General features: G+C 38.3%; 1 long non-coding RNA gene across 2 annotated transcripts in view; it reads right to left on the reverse strand.

The window, feature by feature from the left end:
- Positions 1-15,280, reverse strand: part of LOC145553092 (uncharacterized) — a 39,481-nt gene that overhangs the window by 2,885 nt on the left and 21,316 nt on the right. Inside the window, exon 1 of one of the 2 annotated variants that reach the window (XR_014089287.1) lies at positions 3,233-5,393. The exons of the other annotated variant lie outside the window; for it this stretch is intronic. This is a non-coding gene — a long non-coding RNA (uncharacterized LOC145553092). Of the gene's footprint in view, positions 1-3,232; positions 5,394-15,280 lie in introns of those variants that run through there. 2 annotated transcript variants of the gene reach the window in all.

The raw sequence follows: 15,280 nt of genomic DNA on the forward strand, positions 1-15,280 counted from the left end.
AGCTATTGCTAGCTTACTGCAATGCAGCATGCTCAGGCTAATTAGAATGGCCAGTGGTGATGGCAGATACACAAGTTTGATTGACAGCGCTAAGACGTACCTCCTGGATCTGATTTGGTTGTTTTTGACCGGGAGCGATGCATTTCTCCAGACGGCAATAATAGCACTGGTTCAAGCATTTCCACTCGGTCACAGTTGAATTTAGGTCTGGACTTTGGCTAGGCTAGCAGTTCTCAACGTGGGCGGTACCGCCCCCCAGGGGGCGTTCAGAGGACGGCAGGGGGCGCTGGTGGACATTTTTACATAAGGGGGGCGCTAGGATGACTTTGGGGGGCGTTTAGTCGAAGGTAAACTTTACACCTTGAATGCTCAACAATACCAGTTTAGACTTTGAGCAACTTGGTAAAACTGTATTGTGTAACATTAAAACATGCTTGGCTGCAACTGTATCGATGGCAGCTCTCCTTATTCAGTGTTTGTTAGCTTCTTGGCGCAGCTGCGTTCTCCTGCTACTGGTAGCTAAAATCACGATACCCTCACTGTGTATCCCTCTGAAAAATGAACCCATTTAAATAAAGAAATCCCTCCATGGGTGATACCACAATAGAGAGCGTTCATTTTATAGCGTTAACACCGGAGCTGTAAGTGGTCCGGTATGAAACGGGGGTGATAGAACAACACAGCACTTTTAAATTTCAACAATCAGAATGCAGAAATTGTTTCCGTTGTTTTAAAAAGGTTTATGTCAGTCTGCCTTTTCCCCATCGATATGTTTCCCGAACGCTGCGCATCATAGGGAGTTAAAAAAAAAGACGCGCACATTGCGAAAAACTCTGAAACAGGAGAAGTGGGACATAAAACGGAACGACGAACTAGATGTGAATTATGGCATAAAAACAGAGAATCCGACGCTGAACAGTGAAAAATCAACACATGATGTGAAACACATGACGACTAGGCGGCGCAGCAGGTGATGAGTGAAAATTACTGATGGTCAATAAACAATAAAATAAATTTAGCAACAGGACAGAAACTAAAGTGGACATAGCAAGAAACCAAGAGAGGATGATACTAATCAAATGAAACTAAATGGAAATGATTGAAGAACAAAATGCAAGAATAAACTAAGAAACTAAAGTAAATACAGAGGAATAAACTGGTATGGCAAGACCTTTCGAGCAATACAGAGGACTGTATGGCAAGAATAAACAGACACTATTTCCACATAAAAGGTAAAATAATATTGCTGAAATGTCATGGGTTTGTTGAGACCATATCTAATACTGAGAATAAATATATCTTACAGAACATAACAGTAAAGAACTGATCACTTACTTATGTTTTTAATTAGATTTGATATATTTATTTCTTACCAGCACCCCTACCGACCCCACTGAGGGACAAGGGTGTAAGAAGATGGATGGATGGATGGATGGATGGATGGATGGATGGATGGATGGATGGATGGATGGATGGATGGATGGATGGATGGACTTCAATATTATTTTTCATGTCAGTGTTAATGTCATGAGGCTGAGACTCCATGACACTTTCAATTTGACTCATTAGGATTTGATTAAGAACCAGATTTGTTCTTTGTAATTTCTGTCCAGTAAAACTATTAATCTATAAATCAATAGACAGATCTATATAAAGATATAATCCATGTTTCTGTCTCATATTTGTATGGCATTAAAAGGACCTGGAACTTTTGTTTTTCCACTGAAAGCTCTGGTTTGCACAATAAATGCCATGTGGGTGAAGTTTTATGGATGATACTCTGATGTCCCATTCTCCTGAAGGCAGCACAGAGCTGCACCACCAGAAACCGACAGAAATACTGAAGAGTTATGATTAATGTAGTTACAGTTCTATCCATGTTTTAATGTTGCAGAGCTCAGTTATTTTGCAAATAGTTCAAAGTTTAAACTGGCATGTTGTTCATCTATTATCTGCTCATTTTGTGGAATATTTAACAACTAGAAAATGGCACAAAATTAGAATACAGATTTTAACTTGAATGTTCGTTGCATTTTTTGAAGACGCCTGTGAAAATAATTTCTATTCCTATGGCGTTTTTGTTCTCTGGGAAATTATTTTTGATGGTAAGTACAGAAACAAGCATAAAAGTCAAAACATCTACAATAGTGATAGTTATATTAATGATAAAATAATGGTCAGTGCAAAGTAGCCTGCAAATTCTTTGGTGGGGGCGGTGAGGGACCTGGATAAAGGCTGGGGGGGCGCTGGGCCGAAAAAGGTTGAGAAACACTGAATTAGAGTCTATTTCTTCTTCACCCCCTGTTGATACAATTAAAAAATTTGAAAGCACTTTTGCATTTGTTGTTACTTTTCTCCAAACTAAAATATTACAGGGTCTGTCACAAGTTTCCCAAGTCTTCTGTCTAGAATTGAAAGTAGACTATGAGATGTTCTAAATGTAAAGATTTATCAGAAATGTTTTATGTTTATCATTTATCAATTCCAATTCCCCCATTTTGTTTTCTTATGTAAATAGAAAACAAACATTTCTGACAACATTTCTATTGTTATCAGAAATATTTTTCAGAGACTCTTTTTCTGTACATATTTCTAAAATGTCCAACTGAAACTGTACTGCAAAGGACAAAAGTTTTATTATTCAGTTCAGATCCGAATTTGGATTGCTCTCCTAAAAGGCCATGTCAATGTTTATTTTGAACCAACAAAAGAAAAATGTATCAATTTAGGCAGAGGAGCAAAACATGTAGACAAAGATTATGCAGTACAGTAAGATGTCATTGGGTTTAAAATCAAATGTTTTGTTGGACTTTAATTTCTGTATCAATTCAATCAAAATTTAAGACACACAAATGTTGTGAGCCAGTTGTTGTCCAGTTTGTTTTTTACATAATCAATTACTATTATATCCATTTTAAAAGTTTCATCATGTCCAATTTGTGCCTTTCTACCAAGACACGCATGTGTTTCGAAAGCAGCAGTTAGTAAGTTAGTTTGTTTGTTATTAGAAAGAATAAAAACAACAATAATGTTAATAAAAATGAAAAGAAAATAAAACATGTCAAATTAAATGAAACAGTTTCGTAATAAATGCTAGCTGGTTTTAAACCAAAGCTGAAATGTGATTATTCCTCTTCTAACATACTTTGAAGTTAATGTAATGAACCGTAATTTAATCTGGAGCTGTTTCATAATCTCCCTTTAAATCAAACACAAACTCATATTTATTTACCAATTCTGTTCCCTCTTTAGACATTTAAGGTGACCAAGTTTCAAATAACAAGGAATCCTGCTTTGATAAGATAATAGAGAAAAATATTGATTAGTCCATGATAAAGTTCAAGTCTGTTGGCAGTACAGACAACGGCTGATAACTGAAATTTATACAGACCTGAGAAACAGTACTGAACTGGAAAAGCGCCAGAAAAAGACGGGCAGTCTTTTTACAAGACTTTTTTATATGGTGTATATTAAGGAACAAGTGTCCTTACCTTTCATGTGGGCCCTACACCAGAGTACTGTTTCGGAAAGTCTGCGCCTGAACGGCCAATCCAATATCCGCTCATGTGTCAACACAAAACCATCCTCTGCTACCAACTGTTGGGAATGGAAATCGCGATCGATGAATCATAATTTGTATTAACACACGGAGTCTGTGGCTCACTGGGACTGCACTAGCTGGAAGCCTAGTGCAGTCCCACTAGGCTTCCAGCCCTAATGGCTGGAAGCCTAAGGTCCCACTAAGGTCCCTTAGCAGAGGGTTAAAGGACCTTTTCACCCAGATTGGGATGAAGCACATGGAGGCTTCTTGGGACCAGGACCAACGGAGGCACAGAGAGGCGTCTCGATGAAAGAACTGATGGAGGCACAGAGAGGGTTCATGGAGCAAGGATCGACAGAGGTATGACAGTATTGGCCCTCATTTATTGAAATAGCTGGTGAAGATTTTAGCAGCACCAGAAAAAAATCTTGTAAAAAAAACTGCCCGTCTTTTTCTGGCGCTTTTCCAGTTCGCTTAAAAGACACAACGCAATTGTGTCGTCAGCTGCCTCATGCTCCATGAACGCCAGAGTCCATCCAGCAGAACAGTCCCAGGTCTTCATTAGGTCTTTCAAAACCTTTTTCGTCAGGCCTGGAATCCAGTTCTGCTGGATGGCGATCGGCTGGCCCTCGATTTTAACGCAGATGTTGTCAACAATGCGTTCCTGTGCCTCTTTCAGGTCCTCAAGACACCAAGATGTTTTTGATTTCTTGATGCCTTGACACATCAATGACTCAACAAAAAGTTGGATTGTCTCCTTTCTCTCCTTCTCAAAGGACTTCCTCAGTTCTTCCATTCTATGTCTTACTGGTATCAGTTGTTGGACGACACTGATCACAGGTCGAACCAACAAACTGAACCCTAACCTCCGCCTAAGGACCACGATGGGGTCTTTATCTATGGGGTCTTCATTCCAATCATTCATAGGAGGCTTCACTACTGATATAACATGCTTTAAGAAAAGCATGTTAAATACTTCAGCGCACTCTCCCTGAATGATCTCCTCGACCCCCATGGCCTGGGCAAAGGCCTGAGAAACCTGATTTCCAAATACGGATTTTATATCGCCATATTCGTATTTCAGGTTCCCAAGTAAGTTTCGAACGAAAGCAGAGAAAACCTCCGTCAGGTGATCCAAAAGGTCTTTGGTCCTCTCTGTGAGACTCTCATTCAAGTGCAACAAATTAAAATTCTCCTCCGGAATATTATAAATGTACTCCTCGATTGCAGGGACGGCAGTGTTGCTAACTAAATATTGCAAATCTCGTCTCAAAAAATCCATAACTGTAACCATAACTGTTGTATTAAATTGAACTGTCTACTCTAGAAATGTCTTGGAAGGTGGCAGAATTTTACCAACAGGAGTTATATACCCCGCCCCCGTATTACACAACAAAGCAGTACGTGACATCACAACCTATGATGCATCATCACAAGAATACACGCAGCGCTGTGATGTAATAGGCCTACAAATCAAGTGTTCTGACGATCTGTGCTACCTCGTCTAAATCTACCTCGTCAGATTTAGAATCATTAATTGTCTTTGAGACAAGAATATTTTGTAACAAATGTAATGAACCGTAATTTAATCTGGAGCTGTTTCATAATCACCCTTTGAATCAAACACAAACTCATATTTATTTACCAATTCTGTTCCCTCTTTAGACATTTAAGGTGACCAAGTTTCAAATGAAAAGAAATCCTGCTTTGATAAGATAATAAGAGAGAAAAATATTGATTAGTTCATGATAAAGTTCAAGTCTGCTATAAACCTCAATTTTCAAGTTTTATTAAGTTTAAATTTAACCCTGTCTACAGCTAAGCCGAGTTTCAAAAACTTCAACCCATTAAATATCACTTTATTTTTTTAAATAATTTTACCTGTTATGTAATTTCATTTATCCTTCATACAGTTAATTTTGCCACGTGTGAAAATAGTGAATTGTGCAGGATTAGTTTAGTTTCAATCAGTTTCCCCTTCGCGTCATTTATTCCTTCCAGCCAGTATCACCCTGAAGGCTGTCTGTTTAACAGGTCGCCTCCTTTCTTCTGCACCAGGTATTCTATCCCTTTATTTGTTTTTCTCTTTCTCCCTTATTTTGATATTTGTCATGCTCTGCCAAATAAGTTATTAATGCTTCTATTTGCTCACCGAGTGCAATCTATGACCCGATGCCCCACTTTGGATCGTATTTTTCCTTTTCAAGTTCACCTTCCATCTGTTTAGGCTCAAAATTTAGGCTCAAAAATCACCTCTTCTCTCTTTTTCTGTTTTTTTTTTTTTGCAGTTTCGCTCGCACTGTGGCGAGGAAATCAAACACAGCAGCAAATCAAACCCAGCAGACAAAATCAAAAACGCTCTTCAACATTTTATGCTGATGATAGGTATATTTACAGTATAACATGTTGATTATAGGTTTAATTTCTGTTTCATGTCCTAATCTTAATTAACGTTTGATATAATGGTACATCATGAGGTATATGTAGTGTGTACACAAAGTATTTTTTGGTTCTTGGATGGTTTATTTTTTTCTTGCTTTTACAAATCAATTGTAATTAAAATAAAAGAGATTCACTTTTGATAAAAGAAATACAAAAAAAAACTTAAATATCAATATCAAACTGATACGGAAGCGCATTGCTATCACGCAGGAAAAAAAAAATTCGAGCGCTATCACGTTATAACGTGATACGTATCTTGTTAAAACGTGATACATATCACGTTATAACGTGATACTATCTTGTTAAAACGTGATACATATCTTGTTAAAACGTGATAGTTATCTTGTTAAAACGTGATATGTATCTTGTTAAAACGTGATAGTTATCTTGTTAAAACGTGTTATGTATCTTGTTAAAACGTGATATGTATCTTGTTAAAACGTGATATTTATCTTGTTAAAACGTGATAGTTATCTTGTTAAAACGTGATAATTCTATGTCCAGGAAGTGGCGGTATTATGCTAGGCTAGTACAGTGGCTGACATGAATTGGTCATGAATTGAACATGAATTTCCCTTCATGTTTGGTCTACACGGATATGGATGCTGTGGTTAAAACCATTAATAGCATGCTACTCTGAGCAGGATCCTAAATAGAACGGGGCTGCACAGAAGGAAACGTCAGTTTGGTTCTCTAGCTGTGGCGGCGTTCCTGACTGTCTGGATCGAAGCTGAAGTTGGCTTCCGTTTGTAGCTTCTGATTCGGGAAATGGCTAAAGAGCGATTAGAACGGAGGCTCAGATGTATTTGCTGAACATTTTCTGTAAAACATTTTTATTGAACAGTACAATAGGTGCATAACGGCAACGGCTGTTCGTAACCAAGCAACCAAAATAAACAGAAGGCTAGATAGTGGCAAAAGACAAAAAATTAGATCCTGTTAAGCATACTTCAAAATAAAAGACTTCCTCTCTCTTCCCTTTTTGTCAAAATAAATCATAAATAAAGCTTTGAATTTAATTATTTTTCACATCACCTTTTTGTAATTATGTACAATCAAGTTACATTCAGTAAATAATAATAAGCATTTAAATTATTCTTAACATATGACTGTAATTAAGTAACTCCGTCCATTTTCTTTACACCCTTGTATGTTAGTGGGCTCGGGAGGGGTGTTGGTGCCTATCTCCAGCTGACATTCTGGGCGAGAGACGAGGTACACCCTGGACAGGTTGCCAGTCTGTCGCAGGGCAACAAAGAAATACACACACACACACACACACATAGGGACAATTTGGAGAGGCCATTTAACCTGACAGTCATGTTTTTGGACTGTGGGAGGAAACCGGAGTACCCGGAGAAAACCCACGCATGCACAGGGAGAACATGCAAACTCCATACAGAAAGACCCGTGCCAGGAATTGAACCCAGAACCTTCTTGCTGCAAGGCATCAGCTCTACCAACTACACCACTGTGCAGCCCTGTAAATAAGTAACTAATCATGGAATTAGATTTAACATGCAAGTGTTAACATGCAAGTTTAACATGCAAGAAATCACCTGATATGCTTTAAAAACAAACATACATCGACACTTCAAATCTGGAGTAGATTATTCTACGCCAATGGCAGAATATTTCAAACCTAGTTTGTGATTTGTGAAACCTTTATCTGAATTGTGAAACTTCAAACATGAGAGATTTAAAAACCTTTTTGTATCTGGAATGCATTATAAATGAACTATCACATTTACAATATTTGCTATTATTTTAGCTTTCTGTTTTCTTTCATTTTTTGTCCTAGAGCACCTGCCTTTCTGTTTGGCTGTTGTGGTTTACAGGGATGCATTTTAACTTGAGAGGAAGTCTTTTATTTTGAAGAATGCTTAACAGGATCTAGTTTTGTCTTTTGCCACTATCTAGCCTTCTGTTGATTTCGGTTGCTTGGTTACGAACAGCCGTTGCCGTTGTTCAGCAAGTGTACTGTTAAAAAAAATAAATCTGAACAGAAAATGTTCAGCAAATACATCTGAGCCTCCGTTCTATTCGCTCTTTAGCCATTTCCCGAATCAGAAGCTACAATCGAAAGCCGACTCAAGCTTCGATCCAGACAGTCAGGAACGCCGCCATAGCTAGAGAACCGAATTGACGTTTCCTTCTGTGCAGCCCCGTTCTATTTAGGATCCTGCTAAGAGTAGCATGCTATTAATGGTTTTAACCACAGTGCAAAGCAGCATCCATATCCCTGTAGACCAAACATGAAGGGAAACCTGACCAATTCATGTTAGCCACTGTAAAAGCCTAGCATAATATCGCCACTTCCTGGACATAAAATTATCAAGATACGTATCACGTTTTAACAAGATACATATCACGTTTTAACAAGATACTTATCACGTTTTAACAAGATACATATCACGTTTTAACAAGATACATATCACGTTTTAACAAGATACATATCACGTTTTAACAAGATACTTATCACGTTTTAACAAGATACATATCACGTTTTAACAAGATACATATCACGTTTTAACAAGATAAATATCACGTTTTAACAAGATACATATCACGTTTTAACAAGATAACTATCACGTTTTAACAAGATACGTATCACGTTTTAACAAGATACATATCACGTTTTAACAAGATACTTATCACGTTTTAACAAGATACATATCACGTTTTAACAAGATAACTATCACGTTTTAACAAGATATGTATCACGTTTTAACAAGATACGTATCACGTTATAACGTGATAGCGCTCGAATTTTTTTTTTCCTGCGTGATAGCAATGCGCTTCCGTAAACTGAAGCTTGATCTGTACAAAATAATGACAATGGCCTACATGTCACGAGTAGTGGTGACTGGGCTGAAACGATTCCTCAAATAATTCGAATACCTCGATTACTAAAATTCCTTGAAGAAAATTTATCTGTCTAGAAGCTTCGCTAAATTTATTGTAATAAATAATGCTGTTAAATATGAAGTGCACTGTGGTCTAGCTGGAAGGTTTTTGTGTTGCACATCGCTACCACTTCCGTTAGCGCCTGGAGCACATGTGCTAATTTTGTAGCTATGAAGGGAAACGCAGAATGCTCAGGAGAACCCCGAAAGCGACAAACAAAAAAAGTTTGGGAACACTTTAGGCTAAACTAGCGGTTCTCAACGTGGGCGGTACCGCCCCCCAGGGGGCGTTCAGAGGACGGCAGGGGGCGCTGGCGGACATTTTTACAAAAGGGGGGCGCTGGGATGCCTTTGGGGGGCGTTTAGTCGAAGGTAAACTTTACACCTTGAATGCTCAACAATACCAGTTTAGACTTTGAGCAACTTGGTCAAACTGTATTGTGTAACATTAAATCATGCTTGGCTGCAACTGTATCAATGGCAGCTCTTCTTCTATTCAGTGCTTGTTAGCTTCTGTTAGCTTCTTGGCGCAGCTCCGTTCTCCTGCTACTGGTAGCTAAAATCACGATACCCTCACTGTGTATCCCTCTGAAAAATGAACCAATTTAAATAAAGAAATAAAGAAATCCCTCCATGGGTGATACCTCGATAGAGGGCGTTCATTTTATAGCGTTAACACCGGAGCTGTAAGTGGTCCGGTATAAAACGGGGGTGATAGAACAACACAGGACTTTAAAATTTCAATAATCAGAATGAAGAAATTGTTTCCGTTGTTTTAAAAGGTTTATGTCTGTCTGCCTTTTCCCCGGTCGGTTCCCGACCGCCCTGCACCTTAGGGGTTAAAAAAAGACGCGCACATTGCGCAAAACTCTGAAACAGGAGAAGTGGGACATAAAACGGAGCGACGAACTAGATGTGAATTATGGCGTAAAAACAGAGAATCCGACACTGAACAGTGAAAAAATCAATACATGATGTGAAACATATGACGATTAGGCGGCGCAGCAGGTGATGAGATTACTGATGATGACCGTCAATAAACGATCAAATAAATCTAGCAACAGGAAACTGACAAACACTGAATAGAAGAAGAGTTATGATTAATGTAGTTACAGTTCTATCCATGTTTTAATGTTGCAGAGCTCAGTCATTTTGCAAATAGTTAAAAGTTTAAACTGGCATGTTGAACATCTTTTATTTGGTCATTTTGTGTAATATTTAACAACTAGAAAATGGCACAAAATTAAAATATTTTTTCCACTCTGATTTGCTGCTGTTAGGCCTACACATTTTAACTTGAATGTTCATTCCATTTTTCATAGACGCCTGTGAAAATAATTTCTATTCCCATGACTTTTTTGTTCTCTGGGAAATTATTTTTGATGATAAATACAGAAACAAGCATAAAAATCAAAACATCTACAATAGTGATAGTTATATTAATAACAAAATTATAGTCAGTGCAAAGTAGCCTGCAAATTATTTGGTGGCGGCGGTGAGGGACCTGGATAAAGGCTAGGGGGGCGCTGGCCCAAAAAAGGTTGAGAAACACTGGGCTAGGCCATTCTGACACATGAAAATTATTCGATCCAAGCTCTTCATTGTGTGAACGGCTGTTTGTTTGGGATAATAAACGTCGTCCCGGGGTCTGCCTTTATTTAGCTCCATCCATCCCATCAACTCTGTGTCTTCCCTGTTCCTGCAGAAGAAAAGCAACCCTGCAGCATGATGCAGCCACCACCATGTTTTACTGTGGGAATAATGTGTTCAGTGTTACTTTTCCCTACTTACAAATATTTTTTATGTCTCCTACATGGCTTTGTCAAACTAAAAACATGACTTTTAATAACTTTCTCTCACCAATGGATTTATTGGTGAGAGAATAATTCCCACTTATGTCTTGGATCCCTCTTCTACCTCCCAACTACGGACTAATTTGTGTAAGTTTACGATGTAAAATCCCACTTGATGTTTGCGGTTGCAACATTACAAAATGTTAAAAAGTTCAAGGGGTTGAAAGAAGTTTACGTTTAATTGAAAATGGTTCAAATCCAACATATGAACCATTAAATCCTCTGATCAAAGGGAGTAAAAGATTAGAAATATGTTGTTTTATCGCATCATTTTTGTGAAGCAGCGTGCGCGCAAGAAAATAATTTTTTTAGATTTAAGGGCAGGGTTTCAGATTTTAAAAGCAGAACGCACTTAAGGATCTGATCAACACAAAAACAGAACTCCAGCGTCTTTAAGTGCACTGGAAGGAAAATATTTGGAGACTTTTTTTTTCCCCTCCCCTCCCCTAAGTTTCAGTCTTATCTTCGCAGTTGGCCCACACACTTAACATGCTTTGACCAGTCACCGTGAAACGACTGCATTAGCAAATCGTGCCGCCAAAGCAAACATGCTTTTTGTTGCAGCTGACAGGCTGTGATTGTTATTACAAGCTTCTGAAAGCATTACAGGAAGTATCTCTGTTGAAATCTCTCCCGAGGAAAAACTCCTGCTCCGGGAACGTCTTGCCAGGACTACACATGTATGTGAGAAGTGTTTTTATTTTTGTTTCTAGGTGAAGGTGCTGAAGTTGGTCATGTTTCTGCCTGGTCAGAGCTGAGGAGACAAAATGTTCAGGCGCGCTTTGAAAAGATTTCACAGACCGATTCTCCTGAGTCTGGCACGTCGTCAAGCGCTAGATGAGCCACAAATGTAAACACTCCCTGACTTAAAGTGGACTTAATGACTGGAGAGAGAACCGTGGCAAGAAATCTTAAACCAAAGCATCCTCTTACTGGTAAAAAAAAAAATGTTACAGCAATTAAAGGGGGACTTGCTGTGATCTGTGATTATTCTGTTAACTGAAGCACATCCATCTCTGACTTTTGACGGGCTCATTCCTCATCCTCCTTTCAGCATTTTTCTTCAGTTCTCGTACTGCACTCGTAAAAAAAAAAAAAAAAAAGTGACAATTTCAAATAGTTAACTAAAGTAACATCATCTTTTTTATATTCAGTACAGAAAAATCCTATAATCCTAAAATAACGTGATTAGATGTATTACTGCAATTATAATATTATTAAATATTGCTAAATAATGTTGGTATATTTGGTGTCAGATTATAGAATGCAGGTTGAAACAGAATAAACTCAGCAGAAGATTTAAAATCCAAAACCTTGCTGCCGTTCTGCTCTTTCCAACGTTACACAAGTAGAACAAGTCAATATTAGCTGAGTATTTAGTTGGGCCATCTACTCAAACAGCCAGGCAGAGTTTGGTTGTTTAACATTCATGCTCACTGCTTGCCAAGTAAAGCTTTAAAACAGCATTACGTTGATAAGAGTGATGGGCGGCACCACCTTAGTTTCCAGACAATGACTGTCTGTCAAACTTGGAAATATTTCCAAACCGTCTAGTTTGTCTTCCTAAGCCAAATTAAAGCTTTAGAATTAAAGTAGTGCTTTAGAAATTTGCCAGAATCTCTATTTATTACATGTATTTTTTTGCAATATAAACCCCCTTCACAGACACTTTGTTATCCACATCGTATGAGTCGATGTGTTGAGATTATGGGCCGTCTGTGCCTCCAAAGCATGCAACAGTCAGACTCTGTCATTAATGCCCGGGGTTGTAGATAACAAAGTACGATTGTGTGACATCAATCAATTTTGAGGTAGCACAGTTAACCCTCCATTTCCACTGCCCTCTAGACGCAGCCACTGATGTTCGATCAAACGATCACCGAGGCTGGCAACAACAGTCTCCACGGCACACGTGCTGTGCCCTGTTTTCCCAAAAACACAAATCAAAATCGAACAAACAGATTCATTCTGAGAATTATCTAATCAACATGTGTGAAGGCAGTGTCGAGAGCTGCAAACAGAGTTGTCAGAACAGCATTTCAATACAACCGACGCCAAAACGCTCTTGTTCAGAAGGTACTCATTTCCATCAAAATTGTTTCAAATTTGAGTCATTTTCACATCCCTTCTTTGGGATCTTAAAGACTAGGACTCTGGTGTTAATGATGAATTTAAAAAGATTTCACAACACCAAAGGTTAACGTCAGCATTTACATATTAGCAACTTGCCAAAAGCCACGTCAGCGAACTTGGTGGGCTGACTTTTGGACACATGGTCGGAATGAAACGTCTGGCGGCAGAGAGCTACACACGCAGCAAAATCATCAAACGACGATGAAGCAGCTTTTATCTTCTCTTTACGAAAATCCAGGCTAAAAACCTGAAACTAGTCAGAAGGAATGGCAACTTGCCACCTGCTTCATTGTCATTTGATGATACTGAAACTGAAAATGCCTTTGTTTGAAAACATTTGCATGGATCACATTCTTGTTCACACTGTTGAAAAAGCTGAATAAATGCTACTAGCCATAAACCGTCACCCCGTGTAATAACAGCTGCTATGGTCCCTACTTCTTATTGGTTTTAAAATAATAAAGGCAATAAAATTCTGTCCTACTGTCACCAATTTTATTTAACGCACTTATTAATACTTCTTTACTAATCTAATAGAAAGAACACAATACCTTCAAAGGCATTCAAACTGGTGTTTTTTTTTTTTGCTTTGGTTTTAATATTTAACTTGATATTTTAGTATTGTGAAAATATGTCTGGTTTTTGGAGATCAAGATTTTGTCAGAGATACTCAAAGAAACTGAGACGCTATAATCACAGATTTGCACAAGCCCATCTATCTGGACCCCGGCAGCTACTCACCAACTAGCTTAACGTTGGATCATTTTTTTAAGCAGCGTATTTATTATATCTGCTTCCTATGTTTAATTTCACATTTGACTGGAACTGTTTGTAACTTGAAAAATACTGGATTTACGCTGTGAGGGAGCAATTACGACTAATGTCAGTAAACTCTCCCTCATGTAGAAACATCAGCGATTTATATTGTGTTACCCGGCAAAATGTTTGCCAAAAATTGGAGAGGTACAACAGGTAAAAAATAAAGTGATTCTATGAAGCCAGCTCCAGTGTTTCAGCTTTATTCCATCACAGAAGCCGCATTACTGCAGTGAGGATTTTTGTTTCACACTTAAACAGATTTCATTTGCCTAATCTACTGTTTACCTCAGACCACAGAGGAAAATGAGAAGAGCCAGTGGTGAAAAAAAAATCTGTAGCTCACTGGAAAAATCCCCCAGGACATTTGGGCTCTGTGTAGTTATGGTCGAAATGCTCCTAATATCCAATAACAATGCCTCTGTTTGGAAAGGGCAAAGGTTAAAAATGAAAATTTTCTGCACATCACTTTATCAGGCAGAACTAATTATAAATGCAAGAACTGAGAGGAAACAAATATTGCTTAAATGCAGAAGTAAAGAATATTTTAGGTTTATTTGACAGAAGTTTAGCAGTATCTTCTTCAGGGTCAACTACACAATTATATTTCCGATAAAGCAATGATTTTATTTTTCATCTGAATCAACGATGCGGTTTTCTCTTAACTGGTTGTACCGCAACACAACCAGTTAAGAACAGTTATGGTTATCTGGGTGCAACAATGCAAGACAATCCTCCATTCATAAAATGAAATGAAGGCTCACTTCTTTTCCCTCTCTCTCACACAGGGCATTTTGACCCATAATCAAATTTCAAGAATATGTGACCTCCAGGGGTCATGAGAATAACCGTGTGGGGAGCTGTCAGAATAGCGTCTGTTGTTACGGCCTGGCACAGCACAAAAGTTACACTTTTGCCCTGACTGTGACCTTTTTCTCACCCTCGGATTTGGTTTATATACACAACCTTCTGGCTTCGCTGAATCAACCAGGAAATGAGAAATATGTTTATGTTAAGTTGATTTAGACACAAAGCGAAGCACCTTTTTCCATACGTTTTCTGTTTCTGCTGCATGACATGTGGTAAACTCTGAACTCGCTCTGGGTTTTTATGGTTTTCTTTCAACGCAGGCTTGGATTGGATTTATGAACTGCATTGTTAATGGTTTTTGTGGCAGCAGACTCTCCAACCTGAGCTGTGGATCTTTGCACGTCCTCCAGAGTTGCCACCGGTATTCTCACGTTCTCCTTGAACAACATCCGTTTTTGATTCATGGATTGAACAGTACTCCATGCTAAAAGCTTTGGATATTGTTTTATTTAAAAAAAATCACTCTGCTTTAACACTTCTCCACAGCTACAGATGGATGGATTTTATTTACGTGTGAAGTGACTTCCTGGTTTGTACTGGTTGCAAGGCAATTCAATTGGCAGCATCAGAAGAATGAGGTCTAGTTCTCTCAACGATATAGGCTATCACATAACATCAATATAAAAATCATCAATTAGTATGAGAAAAAGAGGACAATTACACAGGGTGCGAATACTTTTGAGAGGTGCTTTAAATTTCCAAACACATTCTTTAAAAAA

Source organism: Poecilia reticulata, chromosome 10 (assembly GCF_904066995.2).
Source record: "Poecilia reticulata chromosome 10, P_reticulata-male-v2, whole genome shotgun sequence".
Taxonomy (NCBI): Eukaryota; Metazoa; Chordata; class Actinopteri; order Cyprinodontiformes; family Poeciliidae; genus Poecilia; species Poecilia reticulata.